The sequence below is a fragment of the Schistocerca gregaria genome, chromosome 6, assembly GCF_023897955.1.
Source record: "Schistocerca gregaria isolate iqSchGreg1 chromosome 6, iqSchGreg1.2, whole genome shotgun sequence".
Lineage (NCBI taxonomy): Eukaryota > Metazoa > Arthropoda > Insecta > Orthoptera > Acrididae > Schistocerca > Schistocerca gregaria.
Genome location: NC_064925.1, coordinates 396009697 through 396021790, shown reverse-complemented (window position 1 = coordinate 396021790; position 12094 = coordinate 396009697). Strand labels below are relative to the sequence as shown.

General features: G+C 45.2%; 1 protein-coding gene across 3 annotated transcripts in view; it reads right to left on the bottom strand.

Annotated features, from left to right (window-relative positions):
- Nucleotides 1-12094, bottom strand: part of LOC126278199 (leucine-rich repeat-containing protein 24) — a 1518316-nt gene that overhangs the window by 1368277 nt on the left and 137945 nt on the right. Inside the window, exon 2 of one of the 3 annotated variants that reach the window (XM_049978117.1) lies at nucleotides 4409-4496. The exons of the other annotated variants lie outside the window; for them this stretch is intronic. The gene's annotated coding sequence lies outside the window, so the exon portion shown is untranslated. The remainder of the gene's footprint in view (nucleotides 1-4408; nucleotides 4497-12094) is intronic. 3 annotated transcript variants of the gene reach the window in all.

The window sequence follows — 12094 nt, the reverse complement described above, 5'->3', positions numbered from 1 at the left end:
CTTGAGAATTGTACTATTTATCGAGTAATCGAATTCCTACGGATTTCTTTTGGAACTCATGTGGATCACCTCACAGTTTTCGTTAATTAGCGTCAACTGCCACCTGCCACACCATACAGCAATGTTTACTAAATCGCTTTGCAACTGATACTGGTTTTCGGATCACCTTACTAGACGGCAGACAGCATCATCTGCGAACAACCTAAGAGTACTGCTCAGATTGTCACCCAGGTCATTTCTATAGATCAGGAACAGCAGAGGTCCCAGGACGCTTCCCTAGGGAACACCTGATCACTTCAGTTTTACTCGATGATTTGCCGTCTATTACTACGAACTGCGACCTTCCCGACAGAAAATCGCGAGTCCAGTCGCACAACTGAGACGATACCCCATAGGCCCACAGATTGATTGGAAGACGCTTGTGAGGAAAGGTGTCAAAAGCTTTCCGGAAATCTAGAAATACGGAATCAACTTGAGATCCCCTGTCGATAGCGGCCATTACTTCGTGCGAATCAAGAGCTAGCTGCGTTGCACAAGAGCGATGTTTTCTGAAACCATGTTGATTATGTATCAATAGATCGTTTCCTTCGAAGTGATTCATAATGTTTGAATACAGTATATGCTCCAAACCCTACTGCAAAACGACGTCAATGATATATGTCTGTAGTTAGATGGATTACTCCTACTACCCTTCTTAAACACTGGTGCGACCTGTGCATTTTTCTAATCTGTAGGTACAGATCTATTGGTGAGCGAGCGGTCGTATATGAGTGCTAAGTAGGGAGGTATTGTATCAGCGTAATCTGAAAGGAACCTAATCGGTATACAATCTGGACCTGAAGACTGGCCCGTATCAAGCGATTTGAGTTGCTTCGCAACCCCTCAGGTAACTACTTCTAAGAAACACATGCTAGCAGCTGTTCGTGTTTCAAATTCTGGAATATTCCATTCGTCTTTCTTGGTGAAGGAATTTCGGAAAACTGCCTTCAATAACTCCGCTTTAGCGGCACAGTTGTCGGTAACAGTACCATCGGCACTGCGCACCGAAGGTATTGACTGCGTCACGGGAGGAATACGTTTGCAGAAGAGTCTCTTCCATGATCAGCTGTAAATATGTTGCAGTCATCACAGATGCAGTCCAGAAAGATTCAAACCACAACAAAGTTATTTTTAAAGGGTACAATAGCACTAGTATGTTAGGAATACTACTTATATTGTCGATGGCTTACGTCGAAATGGGAGCTTACCTGGCTCAAATTCGGAGAAAAAAGGAAAAGTCATTAGCTAATAATATTCTTTGTTAACACGTACGTGTCACAGTAAATATTATATGCACAGTGCCGCGGCACGGCAGCGCACTGGATAAACAGAAAAAATCACTATCCGGCAGGGAGCTTCAGTCTTTTGCGTTTTGTACAGAGCTTGTAAGCAGCCTGCGTAGTTATTTTAATCGTAGTAAATCCTGCCAAGGGAGCCATTTATGCTAGTAGCCTGTGCCATTTTATAAATCAAAAGGAGGGAAGAAATCCTGGCAAGCTACTTAGCAATTCAATTACGTAATAACTCGACAAACGGAACCATTACGCGGGTTATGAGTTAAAGTAGTAATGTATACAGGCAACAGCACGTATATACAGTCCCGCACTCAGATGTTACCTTTTTCATAAGCAGAAAAGATGAAATACGTTAAATAATGCTGTGCTTTTGGATTAGAGCATAACAGAACAGTACCGGCGTTTATTTCCGTGATGGCGCGCTACGGATTGGGTGACAAGTAACACATTGGAAATTGTATTGAATTTCACTGTACAGAAATCCAATATCCCGTGTTTTTCTGATGGTTACACGAAACATGATGCATACATCCAAGTCACAAATTTACAGAGTCGTACCTTACAACTCCTCATCAGTCATTGCATTCTTTTATAATAGTAAGGACAGATACGCGCTCCAAAAGCGCAAGAATAGGACGTAAAAAAGAAATTGAAGACTTTTTCACTGACGCAGCGTTGTTCGCAGATGCTATCTGTTATGATGACTCCGAGGTAGGAAAGCATACGAAAGTAAACGTATTGCATGTACAGTAGCTATACTCATCCAACATAAAGCGAAGTAGACCATCGATCAATTCAAATTTAAAATTATTTCATATCACTACGTTACCCCTAGCCCGTCTAACATGGTACAGTCATCTTGTGTTTTGAAAGCACGCCCCCTGATATTAATCAATTAAACCAATAATCTGTACTAGATTGGTGTTCTATGACATCCAGAAAAGAGAAAGGAACGTCATGGAAATAATTCATTCAGTCTGAGGTTCCTAACTGGCTCTATACACCCGTGGCTTATGACACAAAGGAAGTACCCGAAGTCAAGCTATTAGTTTAGTAGACTACGTAAAATCAATACACCAAGCCTTCCTGCGAGATTTTAAAGAGAAAATGTCAACGCTATAGAAGCAGTTATCCTACTTGTAGTGTATCAAACTCACCCAAAGCCCATCATGTAGTGAGGCACACAAAATTTAACAAAATCATCGTGCGATCTACGTTAGAACAGCAAGTAAAACCGCCTCTCTAATATTCTGAAGAGATAGATGGACACTACGAAAATATATAATCGACACTCAGTTGCTCACAGTTCCAATGGATCCTCGCACAGTGAAAGCATCGCGAAAGTGGAAAATTATGCTATCATTCTGTATTGGTATAAAAAGCAAAACACTTCTTTCGTATTTTGAAAGGAAAAGAAGACATTATGAAATCACCTATTCAGCATATGGCACACATGACCTAGAAACCACATGGTCCATAACATAAAGAAAAAATCACAAAATTGTACAATTGTATCGTCATCTGTTTCAAAATAATTGTCGAAACCCAGTTTGCATCACATTATAGAAAGAAAATTTCGTTAGAGAATTTTAGACAACATCATGATATAACCGCAAAAGACACATCTGCATCTAACAGATCCGACGGCCGCAGTGGTCTCGCGGTTGTAGGAGCGCAGTCCGGAACCGTGAGACTGCTACGGTCGCAGGTTCGAATCCTGCCTCGGGCGTGGATGTGTGTGATGTCCTTAGGTTAGTTATGTTTAAGTAGCTATAAGTTCTAGTGGACTGATGACCTCAGAAGTCCCATAGTGCTCAGAGCCCCTCCCTCTTTGTTTTTTTTCTTTTTTTTTTTTTTTTTTTTTTTTTTGAATGGCAGCGCAACACCTCGAATCACCAGACTGACGTACAAATTTGCAGTCGGGATACGGATGATAACGACAAGAGTGCTCCTGCTGTCATACGAAACTGCAGGAGTAGGTCTAGTGTGTGTAGCACATGGATTGGGGGCAGATCTCCAACTGGCGTCCTGCTGACCAATCCCCAGCTATCACTGTACCGAGGTGGAACAAGATTTCGTCTTAAAAAACAACGAACCTCCATCCTGCCCTACAATGAGCTCACGCTTGACAACCACTGACATCGCTTAAGATGGTAGTTTGGGGTCTACGGAATGCACGCTACAACATGTCTGGGTCGGAACTGTCCTTGAAGAAACCGATGTGTAACAGTTCGTTGTCACTGTGGTGTCAACATCTGCTCTCATTGTTGCTACAGTTTCAGTACGATTAGGCAGTCGTATCGGTAGTGCCACGTGGTCGTCTGGATCCTAGGTATTCTTGTGAGAGTACATTCTCCTGTAGAAACAGGCCTTCCAACTTCCGTTCGTGTCATGTTATGAGCATTATAAACTGTGAAGAAATGGTTGCAGTAGCTACGTAAAGACGAAGAGACTAGTACAAGATATACTCGCGTGGAGATGTCACCCACAGCAAAAACTGATATCATCCCCGTTGTGACATGTTACTATGTTGTCATCTGAAGTCTTTATAAATAGAGGAAAAGGGGGAGGATAGGACACCAGGAAACTAAGCTAATTTCTACACACATTTGTAGTTACTAAAATACGTCACAGGTTCTGATGAGCCAAACCACAATGACCACCTCTTTAATAGCGTGCTGGTCTATATTTGTAACACAGAATAGCAAAGATTTTACATAGATGGATTCATCAAATCGTTGTAAAGTTTCCAGTGGTATGTGGCACCAGATGTCTACGGAGAGATCATGCAGTTCCCGTAAAGTACGCGTTATTGGTTTCCGGATGGCAACCTGGCGCCCAATAGCATCAGAGATGTGTTTCATCGCCTTAGAATCAAGCGAATTTTGTGGCCAAGACCTCAACTTAGTATTCGCTATCATGTTCTAAAGTCACTGCAGCACAGTCCCGTCAAATTGACAAGCACATCGTTGTTACACTGGAAGATGCCGTCGCCGCTGGGGAAGATATCAACCACGAAGGAATGCAGATGATCCAGTCGTATTGTAGTAGTGTATAACTGTCACAATACTTACTATTACAGATCCCATCGAAGCCATTGCGTGTTTCTCCCATAGGGTAATACTGCCTCCACCGTTCTGCATCCGTGGCACTGCGTACTTCCTGAAAACAGATCGCTTATATGACGCGATATTCAGACACGTCCATCAACATCATGTAACAATAAATATTATTCACTCGACCAAGCGACAGGTTTCTGTTCATCCAGGCCCAGTTTCGACGATCCCAAGCGCACTACAAACGCAATTGTCACTAGAGCTGCATCAGTATAGAAACACGTAAGGATCGTCTCCCTGGACACCTAGTTCAATAACGATCGCTGAACGGTTTGCCTACACACCAGCTTTGTACTCTGTCGTCACATCTACCACGCTTTGTTAAGAGGCATGAGTGGACACCTTGCCACTTAATAGTGGTGGAACTGCCCCTTAGGCATTTTCCATTGATCTTCGCCTCAATAGCGAGCCAACAGCGATTTGCAGGATGTTAATTCCCATGCTCCAAGCAATAGTAGTCTGCGCTTTTTAGAAGTCGCATACGTCATAGGACTTCCCCGTCTGTAGGCCTCATGGTCCCTACAATGATTGCGAATCGGTCTTTGGTCTTCCTGTATACTTTCCTCAACGCGTTACGCGTCTGTATGGCCACCAGACGGCATTCATCTTTGCCGTGGGCGGTGATCGTTATATTGACTTATCGATGTGCGGATATAAAAAACTACAAGACGATTACTGTGTTTCCCTAAGTCAGAATGTTCTACGTATGTAAGAAATTGAAGGAAAGAGATAACATCATCAACAACAGCAGCAGCAGCAGGAGCAACAACAACAACAACATTAAAAACAACATCAACGATAACGAAGACGACGACGACGACGACGACGATGACATCGACAACAACAACAAGAGAGGAGTATTCAGTAGGTTGTGTAGAGGTTAAGACAGAAGACGATGAGGATGACTCTCATGTAGAAGTAAACAACGTTACACAACCAAATTAACTAACATCATTAAAATTCAATTATACCAACTGATAACCCCACAATCGGAAAGCACATCTAATTCTAAAGGATTGTCACTTTGGTTACTTTGCTGCTAATGAGAAAGAGGCACGTTCCGGGTCCAGCCATGAAGAAACTATAAATGTTCAGATAAGTTCCTTAGGGTAACGAGATCTCGCTCTAACGAGTAAGTATCCGTTTTAAATATGAAACTATATCTCTGTACCGGTCTATGACTGATCCAAGTTATACTAAGGAATATGGTGATGGAATGGGTAAGACAGTAGACTGGGTTTTGTGAAGACGCCGATGCAAGCCACTAACCAGCCACTTGAGATTTTGTTCTACGTGATTAATTAAGTAAAATGCCAGGAAGGTTCCTGGAACAATGTTAGAGCGAGTTCAGTTAAGGTAGGCGGCAGCTTTTCACTCGAGGGGCGCGAAGGTGTCGCTGCAATCGTCCTGTGAAACACTACAGGCGAGCGGACGCAGCGCGGGGAAGCACATAAAAGGTTTCGAGCTGCGACTGTAAAAAGTCTTATGGCGCTCGTGGGGCGAACTGGGCATAGGTAGGTGGGCGGCGGGTGTGTGAGGGAGACAGGGCGGCCTCTCTTGACTGGGGCTGCCCAGCTGCGGCCAGAAGACCCTCGGCAATACGGAAGTCTTCCGACAGACGGCTGAGTGAAATCTCGTCATAAAAGGCAGACGCTTTACCATCAAAAGCGCCACCGTTCAAGCGGACCAGTGGAGGTCGGAGGTCATCCGTATATAAAAAAACCATCTCAGTAACGTGTGTTCCTCTATGGCTGTAACAGACCTCCTTCTTATTTCCTATTGCACTACTGGCTACTAAAACTGCTACACTAATTAGATGACGTGCTACAGATGCGAAAATTAAAAGAAAGGAAGAAGATACTATGATACGCAAATGATTAGCTTTTCAGAGCATTCACACAAGGTTGGCGCCAGTGGCGACACCTACAACGTGCTAATATGAGGAAAGTTTCCAACCGATTTCTCATACACAAACAGCAGTTGACCGGCGTTGCCTGGTGAAACGTTGTTGTGACGCCCCGTGTAAGGATCTCCTCCAGCCAACCAACACGTTTCCGACTTTAATAGAGGTCGGATTGTAGCCTATCGCGATTGCGGTTTATCGTATCGCGACATTGCTGATCGCGTTGGTCGAGATCCAATGACTGATAGCAGAATATCGAATCCGTGTGTTCAGGAGGGTAATAAGGAACGGCGTGCTGGATCCCAACGGCCTCGTATCACTAGCAGTCGTGATGACGGGCATGGCTGTAACGGATCGTGCAGCCACGTCTCGATCCCAGAGTCAACAGATGGGGACGTTTGCAAGACAACAACCATCTGCACGAACAGTTCGACGACGGTTGCAGCAGCATGGACTATCAGCTCAGAGACCATAGCTGTGGTTACACTTGACGCTGCATCACAGACAGGGGCGCCTGCGATGGTGTATTCAACGACGAATCTGGGTGCACGAATGGCAAAACGTCATTTTTTCGGATGAATCCAGGTTATGCTTACAGCATCATATTGGTTGCATCCGTGATTGGCAACATCGCGGTGAACGCACATTGGAAGCGTCTATTCGTCATGGCCATACTGGCTATCATCCGGCGTGATGGTATGGGGTGCCATTGGTTACACGTCTCGGTCACCTCTTGTTCGCATTGACGGCACTTTGAACAGTACACGTTACATTTCAGATGTGTTACGACCCATGGCTCTACCCTTCATTCGATCCCTGCGAAACCCTACATTTCTGCAGGATAATGCACAACCGCATGTAGCAGGTGATGTACGGGCCTTTCTGGATACAGAAATTAGTCGACTGCTGCCCTTGCCAGCACATTCTCCAGATCTCTCACCAATTGAAAACGTCTGGTCAATGGTGACCGAGCAAGTCACTCGTCACAATATGCCAGTCACTACTCTTGGTGAACTGTGGTATCGTGTTGAAGCTACAATGGCAGCTGTACCTGAACACGCCATCCAAGCTCTGTTTGACTCAATGCCCAGGCGTATCAAGGCCGTTATTGCGGCCAGAGGTGGATGCTCTAGGTACTAATTTCTCAGGATCTATGCACCCAAATTTGTAAATGTAATCACATTCAGTTCTAGTATAATATATTTGTTCAAAGAATACCCGTCTATCATTTGCATTTCTTCTTGCTGTAGCAGTTTTAATGGCCAGTAGTGTACTAACTGCAGTTTACTGAATGTCTCAATTTATCTTTCCCCTCTACAACCAAGCTCATGTTCCAGTACAATGACATTTAAATTCCCTGTGTTTATTAGATTTTAACTCCATTTACGCATTTGGGATCTTATTTGATTTCGTTCTGGATGCAGTTAGGTGTTTATTTTATACTGGATTTTGAAGTTGTTCCAGCAAATGAACACTGAAATTAGTCATAGAGTTTTGTATCACTGAACAGCAGTTGAAACACAGTAAAAAGATAATACAGACGTTGAAATTTCTGCTCCCGTCAGATCTGCAAATTGCTTTCTTTTGTTCTGGTTTCTCCTCTTGACAGTAACAAAACATTAATTTACAGCAACTCTCAGTGGTCATTTCCTGCAACATTACGTAAATTATGGTTAACTCAAACAGCTGATGAAATTCAGAAAAAAATTCTATAGGAATCAAATAACCCTGTGGAAGACAAGGGCGTCGTGGAAGAAAATAAAAGTGATTGACAAAGTTTACTGCTTTAGTTGCACTTATTTCCTAACGTGCAGTGTGAAAACAAGCGAAACACGGAGCTGTAACAGTTCGAGTTTGAATCTGCTCCGCGGTATAACGACCGTTCATCTGCGGAAATTCTTCACGGACGTCATGTCAGGTGAGGTTTTTATGTAATACCATAGCCTGCAAAAGTTAAGGGCGCGCTAGATAAAATAACGTAACTTATAAAAAACTCGGTGGAAATAAATGGAAGTGTGGGATCGTGTTACCAGAGGTATCGCAAGTCCTGTACAAGAAAAGCTGGACGTCAAATGGCGGGAGGTCAGCGTGACTATAGCGGGAAATGCGGCTCACATCATAATTCGATGCAGCTGAAGAAACTGGAGAAGATAGTGCGTGCGAATCAGTGAGGAGTTGCGGTACACTGTAATGGTGTTCTACATTACATCATGAACCGGAGACATTTCGATAACTCAGCCGGGAAGAATCATTTGGAAACGGGAAGAAAGACGAAGTGTTACGAGCCTAGCTCAGGGCGTTCAGTATTGCTCACAGCACTGTTTCACGCACATTGGTAGCTTTCGGAATCACAGGTACCGCTGCATGAAAGGGAGCTGGCCGACCACGGTGAATTAAAACACGGGGTGACCGATACGTTGTGCCGCAAACAAGAAGGAGGCCACGCGGAACAGCGGGTGCAATAGGATCCACAAGCAACCTTACGCTCCATATTTATTTTACTTAATCGTATGGCTAGGGCCCCCCTTCACGCAGACCTTTCGCCGGGTGCCATTTTTCAATTTGAAGCCACTCCGGCGACTTGCAGTCGATGAGGATGATAGGCAGATGATGAGAACAACACAACACCCAGTCCCTGGGCGGAGAAAAGTCCCCGACCCTGCCGGGAATCGATCCCGTGCCCAGAGGATTGACAATTCTTGACGGTGAACATTCAGTTACAGGGGTACAGCGACTGCCTGGGGCGCTTCTTTGTCCGACAACCAGTACGTTGTGTTTGATTGTCTCCCGCATATCGGCGGCAACGTTTGCAACGGTGCCAAGAGTATAGGGGTATGACCCACCACGAGTGAGCTCGCATGCTCTTCTCGGGTAAAAGTAGATTCAGTCTGAGTGGTGATTACGGTCGAGAAACGTAGGTACGCCTAAGGCATCTAGAACGTTGTCCAATATGATCGCTTTGGTGGGCCAGGTGTTATGGTGAGGGGATACATAGTAAAGCATGGATGTACTGACCTCGAAATCTTATGCATGGCCAATGTAAGTGCACGGAATGCGTGTAGCGAATATAAGAGCAGTTATAATTGTATATGTGGTACCTAAATACACTCTTGGAAATGGAAAAAAGAACACATTGACACCGGTGTGTCAGACCCACCATACTTGCTCCGGACACTGCGAGAAGGCTGTACAAGCAATGATCACACGCACGGCACAGCGGACACACCAGAAACCGCGGTGTTGGCCGTCGAATGGCGCTAGCTGCGCAGCATTTGTGCACCGCCGCCGTCAGTGTCAGCCTGTTTGCCGTGGCATACAGAGCTCCATCGCAGTCTTTAACACTGGTAGCATGCCGCGACAGCGTGGACGTGAACCGTATGTGCAGTTGACGGACTTTGAGCGAGGGCGTATAGTGGGCATGCGGGAGGCCGGGTGGACATACCGCCGAATTGCTCAACACGTGGGGCGTGAGGTCTCCACAGTACATCGATGTTGTCGCCAGTGGTCGGCGGAAGGTGCACGTGCCCGTCGACCTAGGACCGGACCGCAGCGACGCACGGATGCACACCAAGACCGTAGGATCCTACGCAGTGCCGTAGGGGACCGCACCGCCACTTCCCAGCAATTTAGGGACACTTTGCTCCTGGGGTATCGGCGAGGACCATTCGCAACCGTCTCCATGAAGCTGGGCTACGGTCCCGCACACCGTTAGGCCGTCTTCTGCTCACGCCCCAACATCGTGCAGCCCGCCTCCAGTGGTGTCGCGACAGGCGTGAATGGAGGGACGAATGGAGACGTGTCGTCTTCAGCGATGAGAGTCGCTTCTGCCTTGGTGCCAGTGATTTTCGTATGCGTGTTTGGCGTCGTGCAGGTGAGCGCCACAATCAGGACTGCATACGACCGAGGCACACAGGGCCAACACCCGGCATCATGGTGTGGGGAGCGATCTCCTACACTGGCCGTACACCTCTGGTGATCGTTGAGGGGACACTGAATAATGCACGGTACATCCAAACCGTCATCAAACCCATCGTTCTACCATTCCTAGACCGGCAAGAGAACTTGCTGTTCCAACAGGACAATGCACGTCCGCATGTATCCCGTGCCACCCAATGTGCTCTAGAAGGTGTAAGTCAACTACCCTGGCCAGCAAGATCTCCGGATCTGTCCCCCATTGAGCATGTTTGGGACTGGATGAAGCGTCGTCTCACGCGGTCTGCTCGTCCAGCACGAACGCTGGTCCAACTGAGGCGCCAGGTGGAAATGGCATGGCAAGCCGTTCCACAGGACTACATCCAGCATCGCTATGATGGTCTCCATGTGCATGCTCTGTTGCCTGTGTCTATGTGACTGTGGCTCTGTCAGTGTGATCATGTGAGGTATCTGACCCCAGAAATGTGTCAATAAAGTTTCCTCTTCCTGGGACAATGAATTCACGGTGTTCTTATTTCAATTTCCAGGAGTGTATGAACATACATCATTGCGTTGGTATTTTTATCTACATGGAAAATGTTTCCCACAAACAGGTCATAACATACTACATGATGTTTTATGCTCGATTATAAAAGCTCCACTATGTGGACTACACCAGTACGTATAGGCTGTTTTGCGTCCACGTGTCACCAATACCAACATCTGACATGGCTTGATTTTGCCACATGTAGCTACAGGTACTGCGAGCTAACATCCCAAAGATGTTCGGGCTCACATGCGGTTCCTCCTTGTCAAAATGTCTTGGTTCAAACTCGTGTAGGGTTAGAACCGTACGTATCGCATTACACGCCCTAAATTAGACACTTGTGACCCTTTGGTTAAAGTGTCTGGCTGATGGCAAGTTTGCGAAAAACAAAGTCAACATAAAATATAACAGTAATAATATCTGTAACTAAATTAACGACCCATAAGTGAAGTAGGCCTTGCAGTTCCGATTTGGTTAGAATAATGTTTATTCAGAAAGCAAACTAATAGATAAAGTAGTCGTATTTGAAGTTACTGCTACATATCCACTGGATACAGTTCGATCATTCACAATCTCCTCGTGAAATACAAGTTACCTACGCGAGTTCACACCAAGCGCGCGGCTGCTCACCGCTCGGAGACTAAGTCCCGCGATATCACATAACACAAAATTTTCTTAGTCGTTTCACTTCCTAGCTGCTTAAAGAACGGCCGTCCCGTTTCGCGACTGCATCCGGACTGTCCAGTTTGATGTCTCCAGCCGAACAACTCTCTTTGGTGTCTAGAGCAGAACTGCCCTCTGCCCGACTCTGACTGCGTTTCCCGGGCGCTGAACATCTTCGGTCGACTGACTGACGCAGTTCCCTTTCCTGAGGCTGCCCATGTAATTGGTCACCAGTTATTCTACGTTACTTTACATTTAAACATATTTAAATAATCAAAGCTTGACCACTTTCACGTTCAAAACAAAGTAACAATAATATCCATCACATAATAAAGGTTAAATTCTTTTACATAGAAGGAATACAATTTCGTTCTTAGCTTTTAGTGTCACGGCCAGATGCCTTGCACCAGTGTGCTTTCTGATAAACAAATAAAGAACAAATGTAAGTATTATGCACTAAACTTTACAACAAATATACTATTACCTAATGACTCAGTATGGTGTCATGCTGTCATCGTTCAATGTGTTTTTTGTGGAGGAAATGATGATATGATGCTTAACTGTAAATACTGATAATTTAAAATTACTATATCCTTTAAACAAATAAAGTTACAGAGCT